This window comes from Lepidothrix coronata, unplaced genomic scaffold (assembly GCF_001604755.1).
Source record: "Lepidothrix coronata isolate B3197 unplaced genomic scaffold, Lepidothrix_coronata-1.0 Scaffold112, whole genome shotgun sequence".
Lineage (NCBI taxonomy): Eukaryota > Metazoa > Chordata > Aves > Passeriformes > Pipridae > Lepidothrix > Lepidothrix coronata.
Window position 1 is genome coordinate 1,573,508 of NW_016690292.1, and position 15,337 is coordinate 1,588,844.

A 15,337-nucleotide genomic window follows, 5' to 3' on the forward strand; every position below is an offset into this window, starting at 1 on the left:
TTTTGCCTCTCTGAAATTCCTCACCAGGACTGGAGAAGCTCAGATGCCTTGTTTAAGTTGTGTGTGTTTAAAACTAACAGCAGGGACTGAAGTGAACAGTGAAGCTCTTGTACAGTGCCAGGAAGTACTGACACAGCGTACTTCCTCAATATTACAATATTTACATTGTGTTAATATTTTAACAGCGGGGTTTGATGGCAGGCAGAACACCTTTTTTCATTGTTTGTAGCGCAGTGAAGCATTTACATTTTTTCAAATGTTTTTTTGACATACAAAAGCCAAAAAGGTGTTGACCAGCGGTAAAAAAATTCAGATGCTACAACTGGCTTTTGCAGAGGAAAATTATGATGGCTTCCAGGTCAAAGCATTACATGAAAACTCATGTGGTTATCTATGTGGGATCTGTTTCTTCTTCAGTGAGTCCCAGCTTAGCTGCAAAGTGTTCCATCAAGCTCTCCCTGGGTGAATGTAGTTTGTACTGTAGTTTGTAGAATGTAAGAGTAAATTGCAGCCAGATTAATACATGCATTGTATTTGTATTTGTTGTGTGACAGTTTTGGAAAAAGGCTGAATACTCACCTCCAAGGTGAAGTGATACCAAAGCTTTTTTCATCAGCTTGGCCACTGTCTGTGGTACTAGACAGATACCTTGATTTTTCTGTGCACTTGTTTCCTCTTCGGGGTGGGATTGTTTGGAAAATAGTCAGTATTTGTTTGGCAGCAGTGAGATTCTATGATGAGGGATGTTAGAAGAGATCAAAATACTGTTTGGTAGCCTGTAACTCAGTTTGTAGTCCTTTAATACATTTTTATGAACTATTTTAAAAGGCCTGAATAGTAGATTCTCCTGCCTGAAGTTTTATTGCAGTATAGCAAATCAAACTTTTAAAAGGCAGAGCTTGCTAGTGCCTTTGAGTAAAAGTCAGAGGAAATGTTCTGTTTATTAGAACCTCCTCAAATATGTATGTCCAGACAAAAGTAATACGATACCCCTAATGTTACTTAAACCTGGGGAGTTTATTTTTCAGGAATGAAACTTTTTTCTCTTTCCTAGGAGGAAAAAAAGCATTTTGTCAGTTAAATCTCCGTTATTCATCCACCAGTTCAGCAGTGGATCCTAGTGAAATCAAGTGTGCAAGGGTCCTACCCTCTCCAAATCTACCAAGGTCAAATGCTTATGGTTCCACAGTGGCTTGGGCCTAAGAAATTCTTGCCCACGGCAGTTTATTTCCTACAGCTGGAATTTGTTCCTTCCATTCTTTCCACACTTCTGTGTCACCAGGGTAGGTTGATCAGCTGCAGTGCATTGGCAGCCTCTGCACAGGGGTGCCAGTTCGAGCACTGGGAGTTCTGCCCTCGGATGGACGTCTCCATCCCTGCATCCACAGTGGATACCTGACACTGGTGACTGGGTCTGTTCCCACTAGATTCACAAGAGTCACAGACCATACCCTGCTACCAACTGTATTCATCCTGTCTGAACAGGAACTGTGACCTTAATGTGAAGCAGCTCTTGTTTGGGCTGAATTTTCAGCTTGTGGTAGCTGTCCTGTCCTTGGTATGTTTTATCAGAGACCTTTGGTTCTTCCCCAGGTTCCTTTCTGCATCAGTGAAGTTAGAGTTGCTGAGGCTGGCCTCGGTAGAGAGTCTGTGGAATTGTATCACACCTCTGCACGGGAGGGAAGTCAGTTAAAAATCTGATCTCCTTGTATTTAGGTGAGAGCTTTCGTTTCCTCAGCATTTCCTTTTCCAGAGTAAGGCCAGCCCGAGGATTCCATGGGTGCTGCGCCTTGTGGCGTGGGAAGGCGGGCGAGCACAGGCTGTGTGTGCTGCCGGAGGTGCTCTGCCAGCACAGGGCAGGGATAGTTGAAGGTGAACACCTGCGCTGCACGATGAACTGCACAGTATTGCTTTTCTTAAAGCGGTCGTTCCACGAGCTGAGCCAGCAGCGAGACAGAAGCAGAGGCTGTAGCTGGCTGGGGGCACGGCTCCACCCCACAGCTGGCGGGCCTCACACCCCTGGGGCCCTGGGGTGGCAGCCAGCACAGTAGCCAGTCCCTTTTTTGGCACTCTCCTGAGTGCTAGGTTGGAATCCTGCCTCGCTGCTGCATTCAGGGCAGATGGAAGAACAGAGTCCTTATTCCCTTTCCCCCGTGAACTTCATGTGTAACGGAGGGCAGGATCTAGGCCTGTGCCGTGTGAGCCCGGCGTGTTGCACAGACATGCACTGATACTTCTTTACTGTGTGCTGACAGTTGGATTGCCAACAATCCCGGCAAAGCCGCTACCAGGAGAAATGTGATGGAAGTGAAATTGTGTGGTAGCTCGCATTCTGCTTTTCCACAATCTTTCTAAAGCTGTAGCCTGGTGAAATAACTCATTCAGGGGAGGGTGGCAAGGGGGCAGACAGATATAGGGCAACCCCTTTCCCTGTAAAGTTTTAACATGGAAGCTTCAAACTTGCTTTGTAAATTTAAGTCGCTATATACATCCTGTGAATCTGCTAGAGAGCATATGTAATATGCATTTATAATATATGTATGCAGGAATGGCACTGTGCCCGCAGTCAGTTGTGCAGGTATAGATGACAACATTTGTAATATGTGTAAGAATTCCACCTCACTGAGGTAGACTGAAAGTCTAAAGCCAGATCAAGGCTGCCTAAAGCAAAGCAGTATGTGATCCTACTTATTAAGTTGCCACCCCAAAATCACTTTTCACGAATTTCATCAGTGCAGAGCCTGTCAGGAATATGCTAATCAGACCTTAGTTACAGGTTGAGCATATAAAAAGCTACATTTCAAAATACTAACTTTGTAAATATAAGCACTTGGCAGTTAGGAAGTGCCACAGCTGATGCTCCCCATGCAATTTTTTGCTTTTGTATTTGCCCTATATTATGGTACAGTCCCCAGTTACGTGACTCTGTATGTTGTTTTGAGGGTTTTTTTCCACTCTGTGACCACTGCTTCATTTGTTGCCTGAGATATTTGCTGAAGGAGATACTGTTCAATATTATTTGTAACTTCTATAGTTCAAGTGAAGGCCACCAGCCTTACTCACTGTTTAAACCCTGTTCTGAAGATAAGGTAAATACTTTGCTTTTGGATTCTTGGTGCTCATCACTGATACTGTAATGCCCTGCACACATTTCATTAACTATCTTTCCAGCACCCCTATTAGGAAACCAGTGGTTTTTTCCCCTTCTGAAAGGGGGAAACCAGGGTACACAAGAGCTAAAGTTTGAAGCATCTTCGTCTTAAGTATGCCATTTTTCAATTCTTAATGTTATACTGAGAGCTCATAATGTTGAAAAAAATCTTTTTCATTGGTGATAGCTGTTACAGGGTGACACTGATAAAATCAAAAGCACACAATCGGTGGCAAACTGCAGAAATTAGATTTACGTTCTGCATTCAGCAGTATCTGTAATATCCTCTGACAGAAGGGAATTACCAAAAAAATTTTAAAAATCAGTTCTTCAGGCATCATTCATTTGCCTTACATCTCAGCAGTTCTTTTCTCCCCTCGAAGCCCTCTGCCTTGTACATTTAGCACACATGTTCTAACAAATGAGCCAGTCATTCTTCTGCCTCATTACACAACCGTGATTCATCCTCAGGGCATAGTCCATCTTTGCATTGGGGGAAGAAGAGACTGAGACTGGGGAGAGAGGAAAAGTAGGTGTGTTTTTAAGGGTTGTGTCATAATGTACACACATGAGTTCTTAAAAAAGGTATAAGCAACATGCTTACAGCTTTTCTTAATTTGAGTACCCAAACTGTTACCCTGATATTCTTTTAAGTATGTGTATATATATTTTTATATATGACACTTTTAGAATTAATCAGCGAGGCTACTGTGACTCTTGCTAACGAAGTAGCTGTTATCAACATAGATTTATCACTTTCAGGTCAACTGCCAGAGGGAGATGGGATGCCCTAAGCTTCAAAGAATATCCAGCTCAGCATTTGTAACCTTGGCCTGGAACATATTCTGTTTCTCTATGGAGTAGTACATGAACACTGCAGTTACCCTGCAGAAAAGAGAATGGAGCATGCCCAATATAGGAGGACTTGTACCTTTTAGAAGTAAAAAAAATTAGCTGCAAAACAGGTCTCTTCCAAGCATGTGCAAACAGTGTTTTTTCAGACTTAGCTTGATGTAGTACGGGCACATTTTCTGTTTATAAATGTAACGCCCCAATGAAAAGACAACCTTGTGCCAAATTACAAGCATGGAAGTGCAAGAGCTTTTCAACAGAGTAGATGAAATATTTTACCGTGGTCAAAACAAAGGTTTTTTCCATAATTTTGTTCTTGGAAGTAGCTGAGACATTTTTGATGAAACTATCCAAAAAATAATCAGCTTGAGGCAAACACCTGGCATAGGTAATTTCTGCCAAAATAGTTACACTTTGGCAAAGTTTACAAACAGATGAAGACAGGAACTTACAACAGGAAATGCTGGGCAATGTATCTATAACCACCCCAGTTGCTCCACCACTGAACACTGGTTGTCTCAGATTTGGTGAAGGCAGGTGCCACTGTGTGTTTGCTCAGATGTTCTGGGTTCTCTGTTGCTCATCAGAGTGCCACATGCATTTTCTGACATAAGATCATCTTTGGACTTCATTTCAAAAGACTGTGTCGGTATATCTAAAACTAAGTTGACAACACACATCTTCCTCTTATACGTTGGGACATTTCACGTGCTTTTGTGGTGTCCTTCCCTCTTTTTTTCCCCACCCCTCTTCCTCCTAAAAGCAAGGTAAAATTTTATTGTGTTTAGTAATGTGTTTTGCGAATCAGCATTTTGTCCCGAATCTGGCCCTTCTGAATTGCTGGGTGTAGAAAAAGCCACTGTTTCCCTGGTACAGTCACCTGGGAAGTGGGCAGCTCTGCCTGTGGCCAGCAGGAAGATGGGTGGTACTGGAAAGGCAAGAATAATAAACAGCAGCACTGTGGTCACTTCAAAAGGTCTGACTAAGCATTTGCAGCGCCTTGTCCTGGGAATGCTGAGTGCTAATATCTTGCTTGCCACCAGGGAAATCCACTTTCCCTGGGGAGCCCTTCTCTTGGGGTGCATCCCATGAGAGGCTGAACTGTAGCTAAGAAAACAAATCGGCTCTTCCACAACTCTGGAGAGCTGCCTGCCAGAATTTGCCAGTAGAGAAACTCTTTTCTGGACTGAGCAAATTTGCAGTAAACTTTATAGCCAAAGTCAGTATGATTTGTTTACGAAGTTAAACACTGGATTTTTTTTTATTTTTTTTTTGAACTGCTGAAATAAATAAGAGCAAATTGTGTGAGGTCATAGCGCTCTGCCGTTCCAAACTGCTTCAGCTGCAATCCCAGAGCACGCTTCTCTGCTCGGCTCCCCTCCACTGTGTCCAGAAAGCCTTCACAGGGCCAGCACTAGGAGGGGAGAGCAAAGTTTGCTGTCTCAGTGCTGTGTTCTGAGATCTGTTGCCCTGAACAGAGCTGCAGTGGAGCTGCCCTTCTCCTCCCCGATAAATGGCAGGGCAGTGTGAGATCTTTGGAAACTGGAGGTGTGAGTGACTGGCTCTGGAGCTCCTGCTTGGATGGCTGTGTGCTATGCTGTACACAAAGGCCCCTGCAGGTTTATATTAAGGTGCTGCCCAGACTAAACCAGTGCATTTTTTCTTTTTCCCCTCTAAATGCCTTTTTATCATTCAGGCTGTCACCTGTGTTTCCTGGCAAGGGCTGCTGGCTGGGGGAGGTCTGGCAGAGCTGAACACCCAGCTTTGGTGGTCTTTGTGTGGCTGCCTGAAAGATGGCTTAAAACAGAACCTGCTCTGTGAATACCTGCGAGTTAACATGTGTCAGCCGTGTGGCTGGAAGGTTTCTCTTTTGCTGTAAAGAGAGATTTTATAATGAATACTTTCCTTGTGATTAAAACGGATAAATAAACAAATAGCTCCTACAGGAAGTATACTGTGTGAAGACAGGGCAAATAGATTGTGGCTTTCCAAACAAGGAAAAGAAAAAGGGGAGGAGGGGAAGGGAAACAACTAACCTAACCCGAGTTCTTTCTTAGTGTATTTAATCTATTAGAATGTGAAATGGCAATTCATCTTTCCCATTTCCTTTCCTTGTCAAACATATCCAGCTGTTGGAGCTTTCCCTGCTCCCCAGTAGAAATGCCAAGATTTGAAATTTGTTGATGTCCTCCTCCTCCAGGGTATCCTTACTGTTATCATCTTTCCATGGTACCAATCAAGCTCACTCCTGAAACCTCAGGGGAAAAAACCCTAATGATCCTAACTAGATTTAAACACATTACGATTTTCAGCAAATGCCTTCTGTAAGAAATACTATTCCTTTTCCTGTTAGCAACCTGCCTGGGAGCAGACATATCTTTGGATGTGCTGAACTGGAGCTGATCAACTTCCTGAGGAATTGCAAACCTCTCTGTGAGACCATGATATGCCATAGTGGCCACGTGCCTGAGATAGTGGAAGCACACTTGGTTGCAGCACAGCATTCTGTGCGTGCGAGCTGCTCCTAATGAAAATGTTTTCCTGAAGCAAATGTTAAAATGTGTTAATTTTGTTCTCTGACTTTGATTTACAGCACTTTGGATTCCCTAAAAAAAGGAATTTAGGGAGGGCATGAAAAAGGTCATTCAGTTATAGGATCATAGAAATATTTAGACTGGGAGGGATGTATAGCAAGCAGTCTCTAGTCCAACCTCCTGCTCAAGTAAGTCTAACTTTTGTGTTGCTCAGGGGGTTATTTTGCAGTTGAGATTTGAAAATCTGAGGATGAAGACTGGGCCTTGTCCCAGGACTGTACCACTCACTGAAAAGTTGTTTTCTTTTTGTCCCAACTGGAATTTCCCTTGTTGCAGCTTGCATTTGTTGCCTCTTGCCCTTTTACTGTGCACCTCTTGGAAAAGTCAGGCTGTCTTCTGTATCATTTCACTTGTGGTAGTGGAAAACTGTAATCAGATTCCCCTGCAGCCTTCCCTTCTCCAAACTGAACAAACCCAGCTCCCCCTGCTTCTCCTCCTGCGTCATGTGCTCTTGGCCCTCTTGGTGGCCTCAGCTGGGCTTGTTCTGATCTGATAATAAACATTAAAAATTGTTAACTGTTCTTTCCACTGTTTGATGCAGTTTCAGTTTCCTTGGGTAGCCTTCAGTCAAGTTGACTTTTGCCTTCTTACAAGATGTGGATTTGGAACCAAGGAGAAATGATGAATCTTTGACCCATCTTTGTGCACTTTTTTCCTCCTTTTTTTTTGCCCTTTAATGATCACCACTTGGACAGTATTCTTTTGCATTCTTTTATTGGTGCAGTGCATTTTCTTCACCCAGCAGTACTTGCATGTAAGATAATACTTTGGGTGAAGTTACTATCTTACCTTGCTGGACATCTCCCTGTGAGGATATAATATTATAATATCACAAAAATTTCTCTTGCAGTGGAAAACATTGTTCCCTTGTATTTTCTACTCAGATTATCTGAATATACAATTTTCAAGAATTTTTAAGATAATCTTTTCCTTTCTTCCCCTCTCTGTTTTGCTTCTAAAAATCTCTTCTTCCACACCGCCTCAATCACTGACTCATCCTTCTGAAATGCTGAGTCCCCTTTTACTGACAGGTTGAACTTTTGGTAAAGAGAGAAAACAATAATTGTTTTCCTAGTATTCCACGTCTCTCATAGTTTTTGTATTCTAGGTGTAGGTTCAGTGTTAAATTTCATTGTGCCTTAGCCAGTCAAATGAAACATGAACAATAATAAAGATGTCTGTAACACTGTTGCTGACTTTATTATTGCATTGAATTATCATGACATTTTAACTTCATAGAGAAGTTAGAATAGAAGGGAGAATAAATGCTACCAATGATGATAGGGCACACATGCATGAATGGAGTAGCTAAGAACTATCTCCTTTAAGTCAGTAAACTGTCATTCAATCAGTAGTGGTATTCTGAGTTCCATTTTGAATGTGATAAATAGCTGGAGTGTGAGGTAAGGGCTGATCTTAGAACAGTCTTGAATCAAAGAAGAGCAACTGCAAATTTCTTAAAGGGAAAAAATAAAAAAGGGAGTATAACATTTTAAATAGTCCGTGGGAAATGCCGAGTGCTGTCTAGCAAAGTTACTGATTTTGAAGAAGTTCAAGACCTGAATGGAGAGAAGGAGGGACATTTCCCTAAATCAAAGATGCAGAGATGAACTATAGCCCACACACCATTTTACACCAAACTTTTATGGATTAATACCATCTGGAAAGAACATTATGAATAAAAGCAGGCTTGTGAAAAAGAGGAGATGGGATTCATTGGCCAAAAAACTTTCTCTTAAAGTTCTTCAAGAAAGGATGAAGTGAAGACTGAAAAAAAGTTTAGTCTTATCACAGACAGAAGATCATGTTGCAAATGCCATGGTAAAAAGAACAGAAGAGTTGTCCTACAGGGAGAAGTGAAGCAAGGATTAGTAATCAATGGAGAGGATAGGAATTTGTTAAGGTAGAATGATTGCTGTGGAGAAGGGTGTAGAAATGGTACTTGTACAGGTGGAAGCAGGACTAAATTACACACCAGAGCTTCCTCTTTATCTCCCAGAAGTTTTTAAATCAAACCAAGAATAGGTCCGTTGATTGCAGTTCCCCAAACGCTGTACCTCCATGGAGAAACAGCAAAGTGATGTGGACAGCTACAGTGCCTTTAATGCAGTCTCAGTGGAGTGGGGTGAAAGAGGTTGCCCATGTGAAGCTACAGCCATGTCTGTCTTTTCTGACATGTCTTATACAGACAAGTCTGAAGTGTTTGTCAATTTATCTAAATATATAATTACCCACCTTAAGTTTACATAATTCATCGGTTTATGGATATGTGTCGACAAATGCATTGTATAGCGTGTTTGTTTAGGCATATTATCAGAATGCCTCTGTTTCTCTTTCAGAAAAGGAGCCTGATTTCTAAGGCACTGAGAAAAAAGTTGGTAACTCAGACACAGATGGCTGCAAAGGCGGAGGTGGGAGAGAATGGGGAAAGATGAGTTCTGGCAAGGAATCACGTTTGTTGCAGGTGCGCTTGTTTTAGAAGAATGGGATGCTGTCTGGGAATGAATGAGATCCATTCCTCAGCAGCGTGCACAACCTGCCAAACACCCTGGGTGGCCTCCGACGGCCTCAGAGACTTTTTGGTCAGAGAGAAGTTCTAAAAATGTCTAAACTTGCTGGCATTCCCATGCAAAAGCTGTATTAGTTGGGAGCTGTGGGGTGTTCCTGGCTGTCTGGCAAGAGGGCAGAGTTAAGGTTACTTAGATGACCTGAGCTGAGTGTGTGCACGCTTTCAAAGGATTTGAGTATGTAATTGAGGAGTTTTAATTTCTGTGGTCAATTTTTCAGAAAGCTGCCTTGTTTCCCAAAGGGCTTTTTGGCAGAAGTGGAAGTTAGATCCCTGCTCCTTTAACTGCATCCAGACTTGGTGGAACTTGAGAACAGCTTTTCATGTGGTTTGCATCCATACCATCCCTTTCATACTTTGATCTGGATCCTCTCCGTGTTGCCGTGTCTGCGACTGCCACTTGGGTGTCTTCTGCTTTTCCTCCATCATCCCAAACGCAGGGTTTTGGTGGTGATTCTGCAGTTTTGGGAAGTCATTCATAAACTCGAGCCTGCAAAGCAAAGCTGTGCAGTTTTACTGGCTTGCCGTGTAATGGCTTTTGAATGAGTCACACACGCTCTTATGAGCGTTGGGACTGTGTTGCTGTCAGACTTGAACGCTGTAGTTAGAAAATAGCATGGAAAGACAAACGAAGCACAACTGCAGTCGTGTGGAATTACCTTTTAGTAGAACATTTCTCAAAGTTTCCTTGTCTTCTCCCTAGGCTTTTAGCTCCAAAAATAAAAAGAGACACTGACAAATAATTAATTACTGTGAAATTGAGGGGCGGGTAGAAATATATTTACTCTTTTTGTGATAGAAATTTTGAGAGTAGAACAGGACGAATAAAACATAGCAAGATATAACAGATGTTTGATGGTATGATGGGTGTTGCAGGTTATTGAATTAGGCACAAGTAACTGCCTGGTAGTTTATTAGCTTGCCTGGTTGCTTTGGAGTTTTCCTGTGTTATAATTGGTCTTGGGTCCACCAAACAAAGGCAAAAGGATTATTGCAAGATATAAGAGCAGAATTAGCCTTCTGCAGGGATGTGGCACACACCCTATAAATTTATCATTTGATTTTTTTCCTTTTGTATGTAGACCTTCCATGCTTTCTCCACATTCTTAGCATGTCTCAGAAATTCCAGCATTTTTAGTAGTGAATCAGTGAGAAGAAGGGGAAAAGACCTGTAATTGCTTTTTCCATTGAGCTTGTTAAAACCACGTTGTGGGAAATGGACCCAAACACTGTCTTTTAAGTGGTGTTGAGTCTGAGGCAGGTGGTATTAACTCAGAACTGCATTAACTCTTTTCAAATCTTTTTCCTGTTTCCTTGAGGAAACATGCCTGGTGTATATGTGTGGCAAGGGCTGTTTGCCTGCCTCTTGCATTGACATTTTAATTTGGTCCATGATATAAATATCATTTCCCTAATCCTCCTTGCCCTGACCCTGTTTTGTCTTTTCTTCAAAGTGAGTTGACTTTTTTTTCTTTAAGGAGGGGGGAGGAGATGGGAATGGTGGCTAGCTGCTCTAGTTTGGAGCATTAAATGCTGGGGGGGAAAAAATCTCAAAGTAACTGTTGTTTCTTTCTTTGTATTCACATGGAAATTTTTAATCTCCATCAAAGGATCAGGAGAAAATAACGTTGAGATTCAACAAGAGAGCTCCCAGCTTACATGGAATTTTTAAATGTTATTTGGCTTTATCCTTTAAGCGATGAGAACCATGAACTATGTACCTACAGGGTTCAGAATTAACTTTTCTCTTTCTTCCAACACACCCTCTTTTTTTTTTTTTTCTTCCTCCCTCCCTTTTTCTTACATCTTTATTGTTCTGCATAAACATGCAACTTCTTTCTGGCCAAAACTGTAATTTGCCTTAGGATTTGTTTAGTTGTATTTATGTATACATTTCTAACATTAATTATGAGCACCAGTCTGAAATACAGCCTCATGTTCTCCTTTTGATGTGATCTGAAGAATCTCTGTTGAAGGCCATGGAGCTAAAATCAGAACCCAACCCAGCGTACGCTTGCATAGCTGTGCAAGAGCTAACATTTGCCTGTTAAAAAATAAAAAAAAAGGTAAAAGTAGGTATAGAAGGGCTAATGATCTGCTTGTTTGTAGTGGGGAATCACAAACACACTCTGCACCTGTAGGTGTAGATGATTGTGCTAAGGATGGTAGCAGGGGACCCCCTGCAACTCTCCGTGGAGGGTAACAGCAGATTTCACAGGTGGGTGCTGGCAGCAGTGGTAGATTTCATGCTTCATCACAGATTAATAAAACAGGGAGGATATTAAAATGCTAATACTCATTAATACTATTTTATGGTGTTTAACATTAAACATGGAAAATGAAAATGAATGACAGCCGGTAAATGGAACTGACACTTGTGTTCAGGGTGTCCAAAGCTGGTGAGAACTAGCTGCAGGAAGTAAAAGCTGTGGATGCTCCCTTTCCTGCTGTGGGCCAAACCAAACAGCACCTACTGGTACCTAGACTTGTGCAAGCTCACCTAAATTTAGACTTAAATAGACTCTTCTATTATTAGAAAATACTTTACAAAACTTCTCTCTTTACCAGGTTTGGTCAGAACCATTATTTTCTGTGCCATATGACAGAGTCTCCAGTAATACATATGTCTAAGAGCAGAAATCACAGCCCATTGAAGCATAATTGGGGAATACGTTTTACTTTTTTTAAGTGGTCGGTATTAGGTTTTTTCCCCAAAACTCTTCTTGTGTTTCAGTTGGCTACATTGTTCTTCATTTCTTGCTGAAGTTTCAATAAGCTTCCCTTCATCCCAGAGGCAGTTGCATTTCAGCAACAAGTAAAAGTTGGCCCTCTGTGGGCCATAATGTAATGTAATATAATATAATATACATAGATACAAACTTAATTCTGCCATATCATAGACCATTGTAAGTTTATTTATGGTTAAAAGTCACTGAAAGCCTCTGCATAGCTGTGTTTAAATATGAAACTTAAAGATCTAGCGTGTTTTCACCTAATGTTCTTCACAAGTAAAACTTTTAGTTTAGCATGAGCCTTATCTCTGCCTTTGCTGAGATGTAAAGATCCCAGAAACACTGGGAATACATAACAGTGCACAGAGACCGAGGTAAAGGGATTCTAAAGGTTTAGTTATGTCTCTCTATTAATAACAGTACTTGGTGAAATTATAGTTGTCTGTCCAAATATCCATTTTTGTACCTTAATGTTTTAGGTTTTAAATAAAATCAACCTTGAATATTCTAGGTTTATAATGCCTGGGTCTGAGTCTACAGTCTGCATAGCTGACTCCAAGTGACTGATGTGTGCTCTGAGCTCTTAGGTACATTTAATATAGACTTTTCCAGAAGGTTCTTTTGCTTTTAAAAATACCTTCTCTTGAACTCCCAGCTTTTTCTCGCGCTTGCACCATAAATTTCAACTGCCCAGTTGTCTTCATTTCCCCCACTTATGCACAGTCTCTTGCCAACACCCTCTGTCTGTGACCTGCTGGGTGAATGGCAGATTCCACCCCAGAGATACTTCTTTTTACATGCTTAAAATGTGATCAGTATCAACCCCTTTCGAAATTGCTGCCATCTCCTCTTGTTCTCAGAGGGCAGAAGCCACATAAAGTGCATGTCCCTCCCTTCATTTACAGGCAGCCATTTAATGCCACTCTCCATCTTTGGTGGTTTAACTGAAAACCCGCGACTTTCTGTTGAGGTGAAGACAGAACTTCGAAAATCAGAGTTTAGGGAATGGAAGATCATGCAAAAGGGCTTGTTGCTTGGGCTAGATTTTATGAAAACATATTTATTTTGGCAAGTGTTTCTCAAAAGCAGGTTCATGTTTACGCTCTCTACCGTCTGGATTTTGCGGTGAGGTGTCAAGAGCATGCTTACTCCAAGCTGGCTTAGAATTGGATTTCTGCCAAAATTTTGTGTGCCCTCCTCTCCTTCCACCCACCCCTCTACTTTCTTTCTCTGGGTTATACAAGATTTTTCCTTATGTTGATCTCAGTGGGTATTTCATTTCCACATCTTGGTGCTAAAGAAAACAACAAGCTTTAGGAAACGGGGTATCCAAGTTTTAAAACCTGAAGAGAATAAAAAAGGTTGCTTTCTTCACCCTATGCACTCTTATGTTCATTTCTTTTTAATATAGGTATGTGAAGTTCAGGATTTGATGGCAAGAATTTTTAGCACACTAGACCAGAACCTTTTTGATTTGTTGTGTCCTGTATCTAGATTACAGGCCAGTTGGTTCTTCCAAACTCTGCTAATTTTTTTCTCTCTTGATGGAGGGTCTTCAGTCCCGTGCCTCCTTTGATTTAAATTTCCTTCCTAGTCCCAGCCAGATGTTTGGTTTCCCCCACTGTTGACAGTCAGATAATAGTCTCAGTCTATCACTTCGTATATCTACCTTTGCAAGATCCGTTACGAAAAATTCCCAAATTTTTCTCACAGAAGGCCTTACTGTGTATTTTTAATATTTTCCAAAGGCAAATTCCTTTAATGTTGCATATAAATTGCTTAAACAGCAAGCAAAGGCGAACCTTCCTGTTTTTCCTTTTCCAGTAAGAAGGGTGTGTTTCTGAGCCACATCTTATGGATGACCCGGAGATTTGCTCCACCTTTGGCAAAGGAATGTGGCTAGCACTTCAGAGAATTACAGGAAAGCTTCGGGAGTTTGTCCAAGAAAGATTAGACCGTCAAAAACCAGGCAAAACTTTGTCTTTCCCCCTTTCCACTGCTTTCATTTCCTACCGTGTTGTGTTGTCCTCTGCATCAGACTGTTCAAGACTGCCAAATACTTGGGTATTTTATAGGTAATATATCTTATAAATGCCATAGCCAGCCTCTGAGGGAAACAGAGGATTGTCGGTTTTGGATGAAGTATAAAACCCAAGCAGGAAATCATTGCTGAATGGCACAGCTGCAGGCAAACATTGTGAGCTAGTAAACTGCCCATCTGCACAGCCACACGTGTGTGGGAGCGCGGGGCCGGGGCAGAGCGCGCCTGTAAGTGGTTAGCAGGGAGAAATTTGGTGATTAAAGAACGAAGTGTTTTGCTTCATTAGTTCCTGAAATCCAGCTATCTGAAGGTGATTATAATCTTGTTTTCAAGAAGGAGGAGAGGCTGAAGACTTAGAGCTTTTTCCTTGCCTGTAATAAAAAATAAAAGCAGAATTTCGGAGCTGGGGGTGGGCTTGATCGTCCCACTGCAGGACGGAGGATGTGGCACAACCTGCCGTTGAGGACTGAAGGAAAAGTTTGTCAGGAAAAAGGAACACACTGTATTTGTTCACAGGGCTGAGCTGGCAATCACATCTGAATCTTCCCTTCAAAGTTAGAGGCGAGAAAGACTGCTTTGGTCCTTAGGGTTTGCTTCACTATTGTTGACCTGAACAGGAGCCTGGGTGGTTTTTGAACTGGATGTTTCTTAAAGTTTGAGCTGTGTAAGCTCCCCCTCCCCCTTCGCTAGAGATTTTGCCAACCAAAATAATTTTCATGATACTCATTCTAGTACTTTCCTTCTGTAATGTAACCTATTAGTTAGTTCCTAGTTTTGCTGTTTTCCATTCTAAATAACTCCTCTTTCTTTGTGGGTTATTGTTTGTTGAATTCCTCTAGCCAAGCTCGGTGTGTTAGTTCTCCCAGTCCTTCCTCTGAAGTTTAGCACTTCCTCTTACACATGCCAAGTTTGAGTTCATTTTCCGCATGATTTTCCCAAGTACTACTTTAAATAATCCACAATTCAGTAACTAAATGGAGATTGTTAAAATAATGAAACAACAACGATAAAGCTCTTTTAAGACTGCACACCAACTGTAAAAGCTGTTGATTTGGTTTTTTTTCCCAAATACTTTATTGAAAAATAAAATTATCTTCCCGTAGTCAAAATTGAATTAACAGGGTTATAATCCCATTGTACAATAGACCATCTACGCTAATATTTGTCATTTAGGAGAGTTTTTTCTTGATTCATTGCAATGTATAAGTCAATGCAAGAGTAAAGATAATGCAGAGATCGGGGTCCTTGTTTAAGGCATATGTAGCTTGGGTTAAAACCCCTTGTGTTTTCTCTCCCTCCTCGTATTGGAATGTCAGAATGGGTATAATAAAAGTTGAAATTTGTAGGCAGGGAAGATGGGTGTATTGCCAGCTGAAGCCTTTGGAAGCTTTCTATTCACTG

At 41.4% G+C, this 15,337-nt stretch overlaps 1 protein-coding gene across 1 annotated transcript in view; it reads left to right on the forward strand.

Annotated features, from left to right (window-relative positions):
- Nucleotides 1-15,337, forward strand: part of EIF2B3 (eukaryotic translation initiation factor 2B subunit gamma) — a 97,397-nt gene that overhangs the window by 53,927 nt on the left and 28,133 nt on the right. The window lies entirely within an intron of this gene.